We start from the raw sequence: 17,985 nt of genomic DNA, 5'->3' as shown, positions 1-17,985 counted from the left end.
CTGTGTGTGATAACTCTGTATGTATACTGTCTGTGTGTGTGATTCTATTCTATATAATCTCCTATTGCCTGGGAGCCCCATAATCTCCTATTGCCCGGGGGCCCCATAATCCCCTATTGTCCGGGGGCCCCATAATCTCCTTTTGCCCGGGGGCCCCCTAATCTCCTATTGCCCGGGGGCCCCATGAGTTCAGTCCGCAACTGCATTCATACACAGAGAATGCAAATCAATTGTAGAGCTGGCAGTGGCATGTATTTTTTTTAGGTTAAACTGGGATATTAAAAATAAATAAAACTAGAAAAGCTTCAATTTCTGGGGAAATTGTGTGACGTGTTCTTGCCTCCACCAATACTCCTGACTGGAGACAGTGCCCCTGGAGATGTAAATGTGATCCAACAGTGTGTCAATCCATTTCGATCCATTGCCCCATCAAAACTGCCCCCATTAAAAACTGCACCATCCTATTGCCCCATCAAAAACTGCCCCATCAAAACTGCTCTGTCAAAAACTGCTATGAACTGGTTGCTATGATCGGTTGCTATGATCGGTTGCTATGGACGGTTTCTATGGACTGGTTGCTATATGCAGAAGTTACGCAGAGCCATAAAAACTGAGCCAATTTCCCTCAGCGTTGTGTGGGAGGAGCTATATTTCCCCTCAAAGCTGTGTGGGAGGAGCTATAATTCCCCTCAGAGCTGTGTGTGAGGAGCTATAATTCCCCTCAGCGTTGCCAGGAAACCAATGTTTATATGCAGGCTCTAAGCACAGACCAGAGTTTTTTGCGTCTCCTGAATACTTGTCATTCTTCAAACGGTTGTATTTTAAAAACTATAAATCAGCGAAAAGCTTTATATTGTGAGAATCACAAGACCCAGACCTACATTTTGATGCATAGTATGTCTCTTAAATATTAAAATTAAAGGCACAGTCGCAGTTTAAATATTGCCCTTCAAATTTTAGGTGTCTAGACTGTAATTTTAATGGATGTTATCCGATGGTGTGAGTTGAAAACAAATGGTCAAATTGTGAAAATGATCAGGACTATGGCTTCGCCGTGGACATGTGTAGTAGCGGAAGGGATAGCTTAACGTTTTGATATAAGATTTGTGTAGGTGGGCTTGAAAATGAGGGAGTGGTGGCAGTTTAGAAATCATGTCCTGATTTTTCAGTTTGTCAGCTCACACAAGTTTCGCCATTCATTCCTATGGGACAAATTTTGCCGCAAAAACAACGATATTTTGTGAACCATTAGGCGAAACGTTCCACAAAGTAATAGCCCACCAATCGGGAACAATCCGCACGTCTTGGTATATTACTTGTCTATGTAGTGTAAATGCTGTGGGGGGAGTTAAGGTGGTAAATTTGGCTATAATAATGACACTATATGTGTGAGATAACAGTAAGTGTAAGGTCCAATGTAACTCAGGTGGTAGTGTGGCTCACCGGTCTGAGGCGCTGTAGTCACATAGTCATGGTAACCTGCTTGCTTGTGACTCAAGCCTCATTATTCTGAATGGTGGCAGTGCTCTCCCAGCAGGCCTGGATTCCCATTGACGTCCCTTCCGGTACACCGGCCCGGCATGAGTTGCCTCCTGTACTGCAGTGGTTTGCTTTGAAGTATTATCACACATCATCAGAACCCCCAGGGCTCACATCACTGGTGCTGGTCTGAGAATTCTTTCCATAATTGCCTATGCAGTCCTTTAGGTTGGTGCCTGATGCCTATATAACTAAAGGTGATGATCTTTTTTTATGTACATTCCTACAAGCTTTACCGTTAAGAATGTGTCCTTTTTATGTTCTTTTTCAATAAATTGGTTTCATGTATAAGAGACAAGCGGATGTATGCTCTTTGAATATACCAATTTTAATGGCATACTAGCACCATCTTGTGACCAACCATCCTAAGCACGGCTGGTAAAAGGGGTGGGCACGAGGGAAGGCTGCCTTGGGTGCAGTGGTTTATTGCAGGGATGCAGGTGCCCTGACCTTCACTCCAATGCCGCGTACACACGGCCGTTTTTAAAGCGGAGTTCCGGCCACAATTTCACTTTTTAAATATAAATACCCCTGTAATACACAAGCTTAATGTATTCTAGTAAAGTTAGTCTGTAAACTAAGGTCCGTTTTGTTAGGTTGTTACAGCATTTAGACACTTTATAAAATAGAAATTGACTGGGGCCATCTTAAGTGTGGGCATCATGAAGCCAGACTGTATGACTTCCTGGATTTCAGCCTTGCAGATCTCGCACATGCTCAGTGCTGCACAAGCAGTGTAATAGGTTTCAGATCAGGTTTTAGCACCTGTACTGTCCAAGTCACATGATTCTTCGAGACTGGGGAGTGCACAGACTCCTGGAAAGTTACACCCACTACATTCCCAGGAGTCTGTGCGGTGTAGGTTAAAAAGCTTAAGCACCTAGGTGCAGGAAGAGGGAAGATTAACTATTCTGCCTAGCAACAACACTTTGAAGGCATCTAAAAAAAAAAAAAAAAAATTCTTAAAGGACTAATGACATTTTTTTAAAACTACTGATGTAATGTTATATTTATGGGTGGAACTCCACTTTAATGTCATAGAAAAAACAATGTTTTTCTCGACGTGATTCTTGTCAAGCCTGCCTTGCATACACACGATCGTGAAAAAAAATGCTGGAGCAAAGCGCGGTGACGTACAACATGTACAACGGCACTATAAAGGGGAAGTTCCATTCAGATGGCGCCACCCTTTGGGCTGCTTTTGCTAATTACGTGTTAGTAAAAGTTTGGTGAGAGACGATTTGCGCTTTTCGGTCTTCATGCACAGCGTGACAAATGTGCTATCTCCATTACAAATGCTAGTTTTACCAGAATGTGTGCTCCTGTCTCATAACTTGCTTCTGAGCATGCGCATTTTTTCCCCGTCGTTAAAGCCTACATACGACCGCTTTTCACGACGTGAAAAACGCTGAGAAAAATTAAAGCATGTTCTAAACTTTTAATGCCCATTTTTCACGACGAGAAAAATGCCCTGGAGCCTACACACGGTCGGTTTTCATGACGAGAAAAATGCCATTTTTTAAATTGGTCACCAAAAATGGTCATGTGCATAAGGGAGGCAAGAGGGGGGCACAGTTTGACATATTTGCCCTAGGCGCTGGATGACCTTATCCCAGTACTGAAGCTTTTTGTTGTTAAAGGTTTACTGGATCTTTCCACTACTCCAAGTGGCAATTCCATAGCTGCTGGAATTTGGATCTATCTTTTGCAACACATTTAATGAAGTTAGGATAGACTCTAGTGTCTGAAAGTTGGAATTACTTGGAGAAGGTAAGGCTACTGCAAATTGTGTTACATGGTCAGCATTATACAGACCTTTCAACAAGCTTGCAAATTAAAGCAGTAATTTGCATCCACTATATGTACCACAAACATTTAGGCAAACCATATTGCAGGTCCCTACCTCTTGAAATAGAGCATGCCTATGTATTTGGGGACATCTTTCAAAATGTGTGCTAAGCAGCAGATTCTGCCTTTTCAGTACAGAGCTATGGCAGAATTACAATGGAATGCCTCTTATGCCTCTTCACACGATCTGACTTTTGACCGTGCAAAAGTCCGCCGTGAGTCCGTCGGAAGTCTGACGGAAAGAACAGGTTTTCTATCTAAGGTCTGTCGGACTTCCGACAAAAAAAGTCAGATGGAGGCTACACACGGCCGGACTTTCCGAGAAAAAAAGCATGTCTGACTTTTTTTCTCTGAAAGTCCGGTCGTGTGTGCGAGGCATTAAGACTTTACCAGAGGGGACACATTCCAAGCAACACACAGCCTGTAGTTTGTTCTCAGTCTCTGTGTGGATCCTGTAAGTTAGACGCAGTAAACTGGTTACTGGCAATGAGTATGATGATTTTCCTGCAAACGGTGTACTGTGTACTGCCATGCTTGCAAAGACTATTTTTTTTTTTTTTTTTTAACACAATTGAGGCTGGCTGCAGATTGAAATAAAAAAGGATTTAAAGCAGTTTTAGCTTTAAAAGTGTTGTATAAAATATATGATTTACCATTGGCTTTTGCCTTGAGTGTTATTCACTTTCACTGGGTCCTGTTCTGATTTATTTATTTTTGGCAAAAAAAATAGTAGTGTAAGTATCTTTCTCTGACTACTGCCCTGATGCTGTAAACTACTCCCCACCGCCTGAAATCTGCTGGGAAACTGACACTTTCAACAATGCCAGTATTCGTGGGTCACCAGTAGGTATCATTAGTTCCTCCCTCTGACCTCACATCATGGCGAGAGGTCAGAAGGATAAACAAGTGGGACTGACACTACTAAAAGTGTTGGTTTTCCAGAAGGTTTTATATTCAGAATTGTGCCAGATATGGGCCCTTAGAGCCGGTTCACACTGGGGCGACTTGCGATCCGACTTCATGTCGCCTCAAGTCGTCCCAAGTCGCGCTGTAGAGAAAAACAATGGAAGTGAATGGGAGCGGTGTTAATACACATGACTTAAGGCGATCCGACTTCAGAAAAGGTTCCTGTACTACTTCAATCCGACTTGTAGGCGATTTGTACCCATTGATTTCAATGGAAGTCGCCTCAGAAGTCGGATCACTGTCTTAACTGAAGCTACTTTCCAGGAAGATAACATACATTTCTCAGGCAAACCTCTCCCTCCCCCTCCCTCTCCCAGAGCTGATTGTTGTTTTATTGGCCACTGGAAAGTCTCCTGTCCTGGAGACGACTTCAAGTTGTGTTGTAAATCGCCCCAGATCGCCCTGTGGTTCATGCTCAAGTCGTGTCGGAGTCGCCTCTGAAAGTCGCGCTGGAAAGTGTTCTGTTGTTGTGAAAAGACCGGCAACATAAAACTAGTATAAAACAGAGAAAAACAATATTGTGTAAACTTAGTAGATTAATTTCACTTGTTTGGATTTGTCCTTTAAATTGGATTGGTGGCTGAGGGTAACGCCTTCCTGTTTCTTTGCTCCAGTTTTTATACAACCCTATTGTGTCTGAGCGTTGGCAATTTTTGTAAAATAATTCCAGTAATAATCATGCTGTGCCCCTCAGAGATTCAAGTTATTATTTCCTATGGAAAATGGCACATCTTCCATCTAAAAAGTTCATTAATCTTCTGAAATTGTACTTGTCATCATTAAAAGGCACAGTGCCACATAGGCATAAATGCAACTTGCAGCAGTGACATATGGAGCCATTTAAATCTAGGTGATGGATGCATTTGAGCAATAGTTTGACATCGTTTTTTTTTTTAAGTAGCTTTTTTTTTTTTTTTTTTTTACACTATCAACTGTGGAAAAAATGTGACACAAATAAGGCTGTGCTGAAATTGGAAACCTTTCCTGGTATTATTATATGGAATAAACTGAAGTTGCTAGCACCATAAAATAGCTTTATTTTCAGTAGCTCTCTTACTGTGGTTTGATATCCGCACTTGTCAACGCAAAATATAAAAACAACATATTTCTTACATCACTGCATCATACACAATTCCCCTGTTTTATTCCTTTGAAACACGCTGCAATTACACGCAGTTAATGGTTGATGTGCTAGAGCAGTGTTTCTCAACATCAGTCCTCAAGGCGCACCAACAGGTCATGTTTTCAGGATTTCCCTCAGATGAAATGGCTGTGGTAATTACTAAGGCAGTGCAACTGATTAAATCCCCTGTGCAAAATAATGGAAAGCCTGAAAACATGACCTGTTGGGGCGCCTTGAGGACTGGAGTTGAGAAACACTGTGCTAGAGATATGGTGCACTACTGCCTTACCTTTGGCATGACAACACTGTGTATTTTTGGATCTGAATTCTAAAGCGCTTGGTGTCAGCTCCGCCCACTTCATTTCTGATGACCTCTACTTTCTCGTTTTCTCCTCTCTCCATCTGCATAAGCCCTCCTCATCTCCATAACCCAACCTTATCTGCATAACCCCTCCTTATCTCCATAACCACGCCTCATCTCCATACCCCTCCTTATCTCCATAACCACTCATCTTCTGCATAACCCCTCCTCATCTCTATAACCCCTCCTTATCTCTATAACCACTCCTCCTCTGCATAACCCCCCCTTATCTCCATAACCACTCATCATCTGCATAACCCCTCCTTATCTCCATAACCACTCATCATCTGTATAACCCCACCTTATCTCTATAACCACTCCTTATCTGCATAACCCCTCCTTATCTCTATAACACTCCTCATCTACATAACACCTCCTCATCTCCATAAACACTCCTCATGTCCATAACCACTCCTCATATGCATAACTTATACGTATCTCTATACCCCTCCTCATCTGCATACCCCTCATCTGCATAACCCCTCCTCATCTCTATAACCCCTCCATATCCCTATAACCACTCCTCATCTGCATAACCCCTCCTTATCTCCATAAACACTCCTCATGTCCATAACCACTCCTCATATGCATAACCCATCCTTATCTCTATATCACTTCTCATCTGCATAACCCCTCCTCGTCTCTATACCACTCCTCATCTCCATAATTACTACTCATCTGCATAACCCCTCCTTATCTCTATACCACTCCTCATATACATAACCCCTTCATATGTCTATACCACGCCTCATCTGCATAACCTCTTCTTTTCTCCTTAACCCCTCCTCATCTGCATAACCCCTCCTTATCTTCATAAACATTCCTCTTGTCCATAACCACTTCTCTTGTCCATAACCACTCCTCATCTCCATAACCACTCCTCATATACATAACCCGTCCTCATCTCCTTAACCATTCCTCATATACATCCTCCATATCTCCATAACACCTCATCATCTGCATAACCCCTCCTTATCTTCATAACCACTCCTCATCTGCATAACCTTTCCTCATCTCCATAACCACTCCTGATCTTCATAACCCCTTCTTGTACACAAGCAGAGAGTACAGGAATGTATTAGTTTGTACATTTCTCGTAACATCAGTAGGTATTGTTTGTACTTCTAATACAGATATGGCCACACACTTTCAACCTTATATTTAGCAGACTGAAAGAGAGCAAATAAGAGAAGTTAATTGTTAGGGTTTACATATACTTTAAGAAACTCTGATTAAGCATGGGTGAATTGTTTCACAAGTTTGGTGGAAAATATTTTTTACAACGGGATGAAAGTCTAAGGTCTCTGTCACACAGCCGATTAGGGTCATGGTGCAGCAAGTATCTGCTTAAATCTCTGGCAGGGTTCGTAGATGTGTGCTATCAGCTGCAGCCAGAAAGCCTGTACAAATTAAACCACACATCTAACCACACACCATGCGGTTACATGCAATTAGGAACAGATGAACGGCCCTGGATGCAAATTTTTCTTACGTTTTGGATAGAGTAGGGATTGAATAGAGCGTATGTCAGATTTTTACTGTCAGGGCCCAATTACAGTGATTTCCCCTCACAATCTCCAACAGCAGCACATAAAGAGTAGAAGACTAGAACGCCCATCAGCGTTTTATTGTAGCTTGTGTCCTTTTTGTAGACTTTCCTTTACCTCCTGTCTGGTGAATCTGTTACTGGTACAGTAAATGAGGGTAGTTCTTTCTCATTGCGGCCCAAATAGCACTAAATCCTTAACAGATGTTGTAGTCCTTTCCCTCTCTTAGGAAAAATGTTTTGGCTTCACTTACGCTTCAACTGTCAACCAACATTAGAGATTGATTGATAGAGATACAAGGAGTTGATTTACTAAAGGCAAATGTTTTTTTTTTAATTGCAAGGGAAGTTGTACTATTCAAGGGAATTTACCCTAGAGCCTGGTAAAGGTGGTAAAGTTTCACCTTGGAAAGAATACCCAATCAGAAAAACAGTATTTTTGCTTGCAAATGATTAGATGATGGAAGTCAGCAGAGCTTCACCACGTTCATTAAGCTCTGGTGCAACTTCCCTTGCAAAGCTTATTTGCCTTTACTGAATTAACTGTATAAATATGCATTCTTGTCCAGTTCAAATGTGCATGCCTATTTTTTTTTTTTTATATATATTTATTAATACATTGTATTTTAGTTTTTTTGTCAACTGTGTTAGATCACAAAAGTATCTCTATAGCTTTATCTGCATTTTAATCTGGCATATCTATTGTATTTGCCGGCGTATAAGGCGACTGGGTGTATAAGACGACCCCCTAATTTTCCAGCTAAAAGGTTAGTTTTGGGATATACTCGCCGTATAAGACAACCCTCTTCCGACTAGTCTATCTGGAAGCTTAGGGGTAGCTGGAACAACCGCTGACAGGAACAACCGCTGACAGGAACAGGCTTTATTCAGCTTTTTTCAAATCTCACTGTGCCATTGCATGCCTCACTTCGACAATCTCCATATCTTATCTCTGACATGCAGAGTCAGTCAGACTGTGGCCGTCCATTGTTCAAAAGCTGCACCTCCTCCTCTTGCTGTTCCGTGATAGGTGGAAAACACTTAGTTTCCCAGCAGAGCCTGTGTTCAGTGTTCTGCCTATCATGGACGTCCTCGGCCTTGGACGAGAGGACGTCCGTTATAGGCGGAACACTAAACACAGGCTCTGCTGGGAAACGTAGTGTTCCGCCTATCACGGAACAGGATGAGGAGGAGGCAGACAATGGACGGCCGCAGTCTCACTGACTCTGCATACTGGCAGATAAGACGACCCCCGATTTTTGAGGCATATTTTTAAGTATAAAAGGTCATCTTATACACCGGAAAATACGGATGTCGTGTTTAATACTGTGATATTGTTTTAGGCTTGTTATTCTTTTGCATTCTTTCTTTTATTCCTTTTTGTTTAATCCCTTCTGTGGCAAATTACATTGCAAATGGCATGTCCCATTGTAAATTGAACAGCTTGTTTGCTTTTAGCAAATCAACCCCACTGAAGCGCATCAAGGTGAACTTACTAAAACTGGACCTCTTTGGGCAAGGCCAGCCTGAAGTTCGTACTGTAGATATCTGCATTGGACAAATTTGCAGAATTTGGGTTTCTTGCATCTAGTGGCCAGCAGGACTAGGTTTTCACTTTCAGCCCCCTAAACAACTCTCCTAGAAATCACGCACACTAGTGTGGTTTAGGTGGTTTTGAAAAAATGGAGAAGAATCAGAGGAAAAATATGGAAAGTCACAAAACATTATGTTACAGCCCACCGACTGACTTGTGCTGAACTCTACATCCCCAAGCAGTGCCCCGGTATCTCCCCTGGGCTTCTTGATTCTACTCACGTCTGCCCTTGCACTGCTTTCTGAAAGAGTGATAAAGCATTGTGATTTGTTTGTTCTATAAAAATGTATAAAATAAAGAACAAGTATAATTTTCATTAATAATCTACCATGTGTTTTATTGTCAACAGTTACTTGACAGATGTCTGCACCTGTTGTAAATGCTAATTCCCTCCTTTATTGCTGAGTATTTTACAGCTGGCTTCTCTGGAATCCCTTTCCCCCCTTTTGTATGTGATTCATATACAAATGATCAGCTTACACTTCATCTCCTCCAGTTTCTAGATTTACCTTTTAAAGGACTGCTTCGCGTATAAAATAATTTATTAATGTTGAAATATGTTGTCATATGCCGTGTTGTAATATTAGTGGCATGCAATTATAGTAATTCTTTTCCAATGCAACCTAGGGAGACAAGTGTGCCATAAACACATCCGTACGCTGAGTTTTAATGGGGCTATAAGAAGCGGGCACAAATTATACAGTTATCCGAGACGTAGCCCAATCCTCTGAGCATATTTAAGGATTGCTGTTTTTCACCATGACAAAAGAACCAAGTATGTTTTGTCTTTGTAATTATACAAGGGACAGTTTGCTGTACTGAATGTTAGCTCAGGGAACCATAGAATGTAGGCCCATGTTGTACGTAGGCTTCTTTTTAATTGCTGCGTTTGCAAAGGAAATGCGCAATATATCATTATTTGTCTTTTATAGAATATTCTGAGAGCTAAGCATTGCTAAATATTCCATTATTTTTCTCAAAACACGCTCTTTTAGCCTGGAGGGAGCGCAGTAATGCTGTAACGTTCTCATTACAAGTAATCACTCACGACGTTTGTTCTCAGTTAAATGTGTTTAGCATCTGTCACACACACAAAGTTAAATACAGGAAATATGGATAATTTGTTTAAAATAATACAATATATACTAAGACATTTAAATTCAGACTACCATTTTTTTTTTTCATTAAATGTGTTTGGATTTGTGTAATTTCAGACATTTTATGCTAACAAATTGGTCTGGGAAATGAGCATAAAATTACCATGCCTTTCTCCTTTTTAGAGGAAGTATACGATTTTAAGCATTAGTGAGATGGCAGAATATTTCTGGCTCATGATATTAAAATAAGACCTGAGTTGAGGATAACATGACTGAGGTAGTCACCTTAGACCAAAAGGCAAAGGTACCTCTAGGTGTGGCTAGCTAGAGACCATGTTGTCTGGTCTCTAAGCATTGGATATGTATGCCCCACAATCAATACATGCCATAGGTGGTTTATGTTCTTGAATAAGTTATGTTTTTCATCAGAGTGATTTATGACTTCTGACTGCAACTCTTTCAGAAGAATCTTTGGAAAACGTTTTCCTGTTAGCGGATGCACATCATGTTTTCCTCTTGTTATTTTAAATACTAAGCCAAATCACCCATGACCAGGAGTGCCCATGTACTATGGGTTTTCTAAAGAGAGATCTCCTTTCAGGCATGATGTCTCCGATAGGAACCAGGGCGGCTGGTGCTCCATTTTTTTGGCATATTTGACACAACTTGGTAAAGGTATAACCTATGGGCCAGATTCAGAGAGATCGGCGTATCTTTAGAGCGGCGTAGCGCATCTGATATGTGCTACGCCGACGTAACATAGAGAAGCTTGTACTGTATTCACAAAGCACTTGCTCCCTTTCTTGCATTGGCGTAACGTAAAATTGCCGGCGTAAGCCCGCCTAATTCAAAGTAGCAAGGCAGTGGGCGTGTAGTATTATAATGAAGCGTGACCCCATGCAAATGCATGAACGAACGGCGCATGCTCAGAATCACGTCGCAAATACTCCTAAGATACGCCGGCTCAATGCTTTCGACGTGAACGTAACCTACGCCCAGCCCCATTCACGTACGACTTACGTAAACAACGTAAAATACGACGCTGTTCCCGCGCCCATACCTTAACATGACTTACCCCTGCTTTATGAGACGTAACTTTATGACGGACGTACGCCTTCCGTAAACGACATAGCTTACTGCGACGGGCGCAAGTATGTTCGTGAATCGGTGTATCTAGCTCATTTACATATTCGACGCGTAAATCAACGGAAGCGCCCCTAGCGGCCAGCGTAAATATGCACCCAAGATACGACGGCGTAAGGAGACTTACGTCGGTCGGATCAAGCAGAAATTTAGGCGTATCTGGTTTCCTGAATACAGCGCATAGATATGACGGCGCATACTACAACTTACGCGGCGTATCAACAGATACGTTGGCATAAGTTGTCTGTGAATCCGGCCCTATGTCTTCCAAATTAGCGTGTATCTAAACAGGAGAGGTTTGCTCTGCTACATAACAGCTACACTGCCCTCCCTCCCCCTACCCTCTGCTGTCATTCGCAGAATACTTTACATTTTGTAAATACAGTAAAACCTTGGATTGCGAGCATAATTCGTTCCAGAAACATGCTTGTAATTCAAAGCACTTGTATATCAAAGCAAATTTCCCCATTAAAAATAATGATAACTCAAATGATTGGTTCCACAACAATCTACAAGTCCTTCAGTGTATAGTCCATATAAAAAGATTATAGCAATGTAATAGGTTGTCTAACCACAAATGGAAGCCTCCACAAGAGCATTAGATGCAAAATCAAGCAAGGAAATACAGAGTATAAAAGAAAAGAGAGGCGCCTCTAAGTGTAGCAATATGTTGCTAAATGTTGTACCGTCATTAAATGTAACCATGTTGCTACACTCCTCTCTTCTCTTTTATATTCATCCTATGCATGAAGGGAAAAAAAACACCTTGCAGTCACTGCCCCCCCAGCCCTGGTTTTTCTAACCTGTGCCCCGAATCTCTGTGGGCACGATCCCGCATTGCTTTCCCCCAGCTTTTGTCAGCTCTTCATTGGATGATTGATAGCAGTGCAGCCATTGGCTCCCGCTGCTGTCAATCAAATCAATGATGTGGCACACCAGGGGCGGGGCCGAGTCATACACTTGGCGGCTATGGTAACCCCCTCGGGAGAAAGCGTCCCAGAGGGGGTTAGCTCTTGTGGGGAGGAGCCACAAGAGCCGCTGTGGGACCCCAGAAGAGGACGATCGGGGCCACTCTGTGCAAAACGAACTGCACAGTGGAGGGAAGTATGACATGTTTGTTTAAAAAAAAAAAAAACATGTACCTTTTAGTATCCATTTAAGGGTCAGCAGGGATTGTAATCTGGAAGACCCTATTAAGAGTGTCTAAGACCTGTTTCCAATATAGATGGAGCTTTTTGGCATCTCCATAAGAGGTGTATCAAATCCCTGTGATCTCTACTGCATCTGGTACAGGTGGAGTCAGAGCTCAACCCATGCAAGCTAACCTGGCCGTTGTATAGTGAACTCTCAGGAGGATATATAGTCCTGACATGCACTGAGCCACATTCATAGAGCACTGGGTAACAGCCTGTAGGGCTTCCTCCCACTGCTCCTCTTCAAAGACCCCAATATCCCTTTCCCAACGCGATACCGCCTTATAAGGCGAGTTCCCATGGAAAAGGTTGAGGAGCATGGCATAGCTACAGGAGACAAATCTTTTATAGGTGGTGACCTCAAACATGTAGTTAAAGATGGAGGTAGAATCAAGGACCATTGATCCCCCTCCCCCTGAACCATGACCGCATGCTGAAGCTGCATGTAGTAGAAGTGCATCGTGGAGGGGAGTCAAAAGGCTTCTCTAAGCTCTGAAAATGACCTCCGCTTTCCATCTCGGAAAATGTGGGTCAGGTGAGAAATGCCAGTGTGTCCACTTTGTGCCATAGGGCAGTTTTGTTCATTCCGGAAAGTAGTTATCCCAGGTGGGGCTGTATTTAGTAAATCCCTGTACACTTTGCATCATCCTAACCTTATTCCAAATTTTCTGCATAAGAACATAGGTAGGGTAAAGTTTATTAGATTTGCTAAAGTGCAGGGCTTCCAGACCATTCGCCACCCTCGACCCCATTGTAAAATTAAGTAGTTTAGCAGAAGAGTCTTATAAGTTCAATTGAAGCTCGCTATGTGTTGCAACTGTGAGGCTAAGTAATAAAGCCAGGGATTGGGCAACACCAGTCCACCAGCTTCTTTCTGGCACTGTAGCTGCTCTACTTTAATTCTAGCTGGTTTAGATTGCCAGATTAGGGATCTAAAAATCGAGTTTATAATACAGAACTTTTTCAACTGAACGACCATGGGGGTATTGTGTAGTACAGGGGTGTAAAACTCAATTTCATCGTGGGCTGCATCAGCATTATGATTGCCCTCCAAAGGGCCGGTTGTATCTGTAAGATTAGATGTCCAGCGCATCCCCTTCCCTTACATTAGATGTCAAGAACCCCCCTCCATCAGAAGTTGAGTCCCCCACTCTTCTTTACATCACAGTGCACCCTCCTTTCCTTATGCTATTGCTGGGAAGAAGCTGGATGCATTGCTTAAAAGCAGAAAGTAAGGGTCTGGAGGAGGACCAGAGGAGGGCTGGAGGTGCAAGGGCCACATGAAATGGCCTGGAGGGCCGGATTATTATGATGCCAACTGTGGCATCATAATCATTTTTATAAGATTTATCCATCCCACCGGAGATATCTTTAGCCTGCTTCATATCTTAACCTGATCGCGACAGCGATTGAGTAAAGGGGTCAGATTAGATCTGACATAGTCTAGTGGATGGGGGGGTAACCTGTATGCCTAGGTATCTAAAAGACCATGAAAGCGGAATCTCCTGCAAGGTCAGTAAAGAGGGGGCAGGTGTCACATCCAGCAACATTATGGAAGACTTAGCCCAATTTATGACCAAACCGGAATACTCCTCGAACTCCCTTATTACCTTCATAGCCTCCCATAGGGAAGTGGATGTATCACAGAGGAACAACATACTGTAGTATCATTGGCATACATCATTATTTTTTATGAAGTTCCCCATACCTAAATCCCTGTATAAGAGTATTGGAACAGATATGGGCAGCCAGAGGCTCTATGGCCAGAGTAAACAAAAGAGGGGACAGGGGGCAGCCCTGACTTGTACCTCTGTATAGATTAAAGTTTGAGGATATCCTGCCACCCTCCCGGATGTTCACAACAGGGGCACTATATAGTAGCTGAACCCAAGAGATAAATCCCATCTCCGCCATTATCTGCTGGGGAATGGATATTGAGGAAAAGTTGATGGCCATCGATTTTTGGGGCATAAATCCAGATTGATCAGCATGGACAATTGAAGAGATCACCTTGTTTAGACATAAAGCCAGGACTTTCGACAAAATCTTGACATAATTTTGCAAAGGGAAATAGGCCTATAGTGTCCTGGATCAAGGGAATCCTTATTTGGCTTCAATATTAATACAATAGTGGCTGTATTCATAGATTGGGGAAGAACACCCCCCTCCCTAGCATCATTAAGTACCCTCAGCAGTCTAGGTATTGTATACTCTGCATATTGTTTATAAACCTCTATGGGAAACCCATCATCCCCTGGGGCCTTGGAGTTGGGAAACACACTGGTCGCCATCTGCAATTCCTTCAAGGTCAAGGGGGCATCTAATTGCAGCCTGGATGAGGCAGACATGCTGGGAAGTTGTACAGTAGTAAGATACTTGGTCAGGGAATCTGTTGAGTAGCTTTGTTTGGATTCATACAGGGAGGAATAGTAATCTACTAAAATGGACATAATCTGGGATGAAGAGTTGGTCACTTGCCCGATATGTGTTCGTAGCGCCCCAATGGAATGTGACACTTGTTGGAAATAGGCAATTTCCGCTAAAAGGCAAAAAAAATATTTTTCTCCGGCGCCGAAGCAGTGACGCAGCCAAGAATTGCCTCTCTGGTACCATCTGTGGGGTCAGCAATGAAAGCTTTCTCCGAGTCACCAGCCATCCGTTCCATGTCCTCCCTCAGAGCATTTGTGTTTCCCTTAATAGCCTTAAAGGCCTCCCAGGTGGTATTGGTATTTACTTCATCTGTATGGATACACCAGAATTCTAGAATTTGTGCTACAATTTGCTCATGTGAGGGGAAGAGATGAAGCCAGAAGGCATTTAACTTCCATGGGTCTCTAGCCAGATCTTAAGGTAGGCGTGCCTATAACCGTATCGCTAGAGGGGAGTGACCTGATACACTCCTGAGGGCATATGTGACCTCTGAAATATATCTTTCTGCTGCAAATGAACATAAACACAGGTCTGTATGAGACGAGAAGTAAATCTTAGAAAAACAGGAGAACTGCTTCATCCCTGGGTGTTTAGCCTGCCACGGATCCCTCCAACCCACCTCATCTATACATTTTTTCAGGGCAGTACGTTTAGTCCCCTGTCCAGCAGTGACTGGGGGATGTTTATCTAAAGCAGGGTCTGTGTAGCAATTGAAATCACCCAGGACATTTCAGTGGTACCTCTGGGTATTTCATTTGGTATTCCAGCAGTGCTCTAAGGGTCTGATTGTTATGTAGCGGTGGTATGTAAACAAAAGCAAGAATACATTTAAGGAAGACGGAATAAGACTTTACTATGAGTGCTATAACCACTATTTTATTGCATTCTCTTTCTGTCCTCCGGCTCTAAAGTATGTTTCGGTTGTATTGATCTACAGTGTTTGTATACAGTATGTTGCGGGAAAGGGGGTTGTATCCCCCGAGCCCAAGCCATTCAAAAACACACTGAATTATATACAGAAAATTTATTACCATCATATCTCATTTTGCAGGTTGTTTCTTTAACATGGCACAAATTAAATTATTTCACGGGGATGCATCCTAAATAGAACATAAATTGTTCTGTTATTTCTTTTTTACCTACAAGATAACACAGGGGTACATGTCACATCTAATTATTTCATATTTACACTTTAAATGCAAGTCACGTTTTTTTTTTGTTTTTTTGTACGTTCTATGTTGTGCTTGCAGTGTGAAGTAGAAAAAGCTAAAGCCCTTTCTTCTTCTTCTTTTTCTTTTTTTTTTTTCCTTCTCAACACTTACTAATTACCATTGTTTGAAGGTTTTTATCTGTATCAGCATGGATTTTTCTTTCTCTCTCACTAAGGAGGATGTTAAGTAAGTTATTGATTTTGCTATCTGGCTCTGCTTATTGTCAGAAGTAAAAGTTTAAGCGACCCGATGGGGATAATAAAAACAGGACTGTCATCTACCAGCATGTCTGGATGATGTCTAATAATCTTGTACAGATTATATTTTTTTCAACACAAGCTTTATTTTCATTTTGCGAAGATGTGTTGAAGGATTTATTACTGACATCTTGAGAAAAATCACAGAATGGAAGTTTTTGACACCTCGCTGAACATTTCACTTAGTTACAATGTAACACTTCATCTAGCTGTGTCAAGCTGTGCCATACAGAGTGTTTGTGTATGTTTGTGTGATATACTTTCTTGGATATTAGTTTGGAGATTCATTATTAATTGTTAAACCTGAATGCTTTAATATTACTATATATTCACTTTTATTGTTTCTGTTTACTAGAGAAATGTAACAAACGTATTCACCTGTTAACAGAATGAAAATCATGTTAAATCTTCGTACAGGACCAATTTACACCATTACAGTGTATTAACGCACATGTGTTTTACTGTATTGACACACATTGCTTTAAGGCAGCCTATTTATTTTAAATACCAACAAAGAAAAAAGCATCCAAGAGGTGCTTGTTAGTTTATGCAAAGTAGTGGGAGTACAAAAACATGTGCTGGCATTGAAGAATTGAGCCCCGTACACACGGGCAAAATGGTAGGAGACATTTTCTGGTAAAAAAAAATGGCTGACACTCTCCCTGTGTGTGTATGTCAGTCTGGCCAATGGCAGAGAATGCTGATCAGAGTGTTATGGCGGGGGGGGGGGTGTCCCCCTGTCAGAATAGAACATCTCGGCAGCGGAGATCGCTGAACTAACATCACATGCTTAGTACGACAGAGCTGAAAGGTTTTTTTCTTTCAACCTGCAGGGTTGCATGAAAAAAAAAACGAATAGTGTGTACACAGCTTTGCTGGCCAGCACCATCTGCATTAGCAATCAAGATAAGAAAAGCTTTCCTATATAGACTGCTCACACAGATGCTGCTGGCTAGTAAAGCAATCCATATATGTATTTTGTTCAACCAGTGGGTTGAGCTAAAAAAAATTACTCTATTCCCCCATCCAAACATTCAAGGTGAATGGAGGAATCCTGCCGCTGAGCTTTTAAATCATGATTGCAGGGAGATATACCGACCATCAGAATACACTGATCAGGGCTGATGGCTATAACCTGCTGTGCTGATCGATTGATAAAGGCCCGATAGGTCCTGCCCATGCATGGATTGAAATTTGGCTGGTCCCTGCTGAACCAGGACAAATTTCAATCCATGTATGGCAGGCTTAACTGTCCTAGTCCAGCAATTAGCTTCCCTACATATATTCACAAAGAGAAGCCCTGTTTTGAATCCATTCAAGGCTCCTATATTTTAACTAAAGCCCTGATTAAATGCGTTGGATTCTGTTCATATAGTGTTAATCGTAAATTTCTTTGGACTCTTTTATGGTTTGGTCTGGCGCTCCTTCCATTGGTGCATGTTTTTTTTGGTATTCTTTTTAAATAGGCTGTCAACACAGCATACTTCATCTGCATTATTTTTGGCAAAGCAGAACCCCACTATAGCACAGGTGCATTTTTGTTTAAAGTGATAAAAAGTAAAGTGATTTGTAAACCTTTAATATTTTTTTTTATTAACACACATGTTATACTTGCCTGCTCTGTGCATTTGTTTTGCACAGAATAGTCCTGATCCTTCTCTTATCAGTTCCCCCTCT

The 17,985-nt window shown here is 41.9% G+C and overlaps 1 protein-coding gene across 1 annotated transcript in view; it reads left to right on the top strand.

Moving 5' to 3' along the window:
- Positions 1-17,985, top strand: part of HS6ST2 (heparan sulfate 6-O-sulfotransferase 2) — a 417,487-nt gene that overhangs the window by 181,979 nt on the left and 217,523 nt on the right. The window lies entirely within an intron of this gene.

Source organism: Rana temporaria, chromosome 9 (genome assembly GCF_905171775.1).
Source record: "Rana temporaria chromosome 9, aRanTem1.1, whole genome shotgun sequence".
Taxonomy (NCBI): Eukaryota; Metazoa; Chordata; class Amphibia; order Anura; family Ranidae; genus Rana; species Rana temporaria.
Note: the sequence above shows the minus strand (reverse complement) of the source record. Positions and strands in the feature narration are given on the sequence as shown.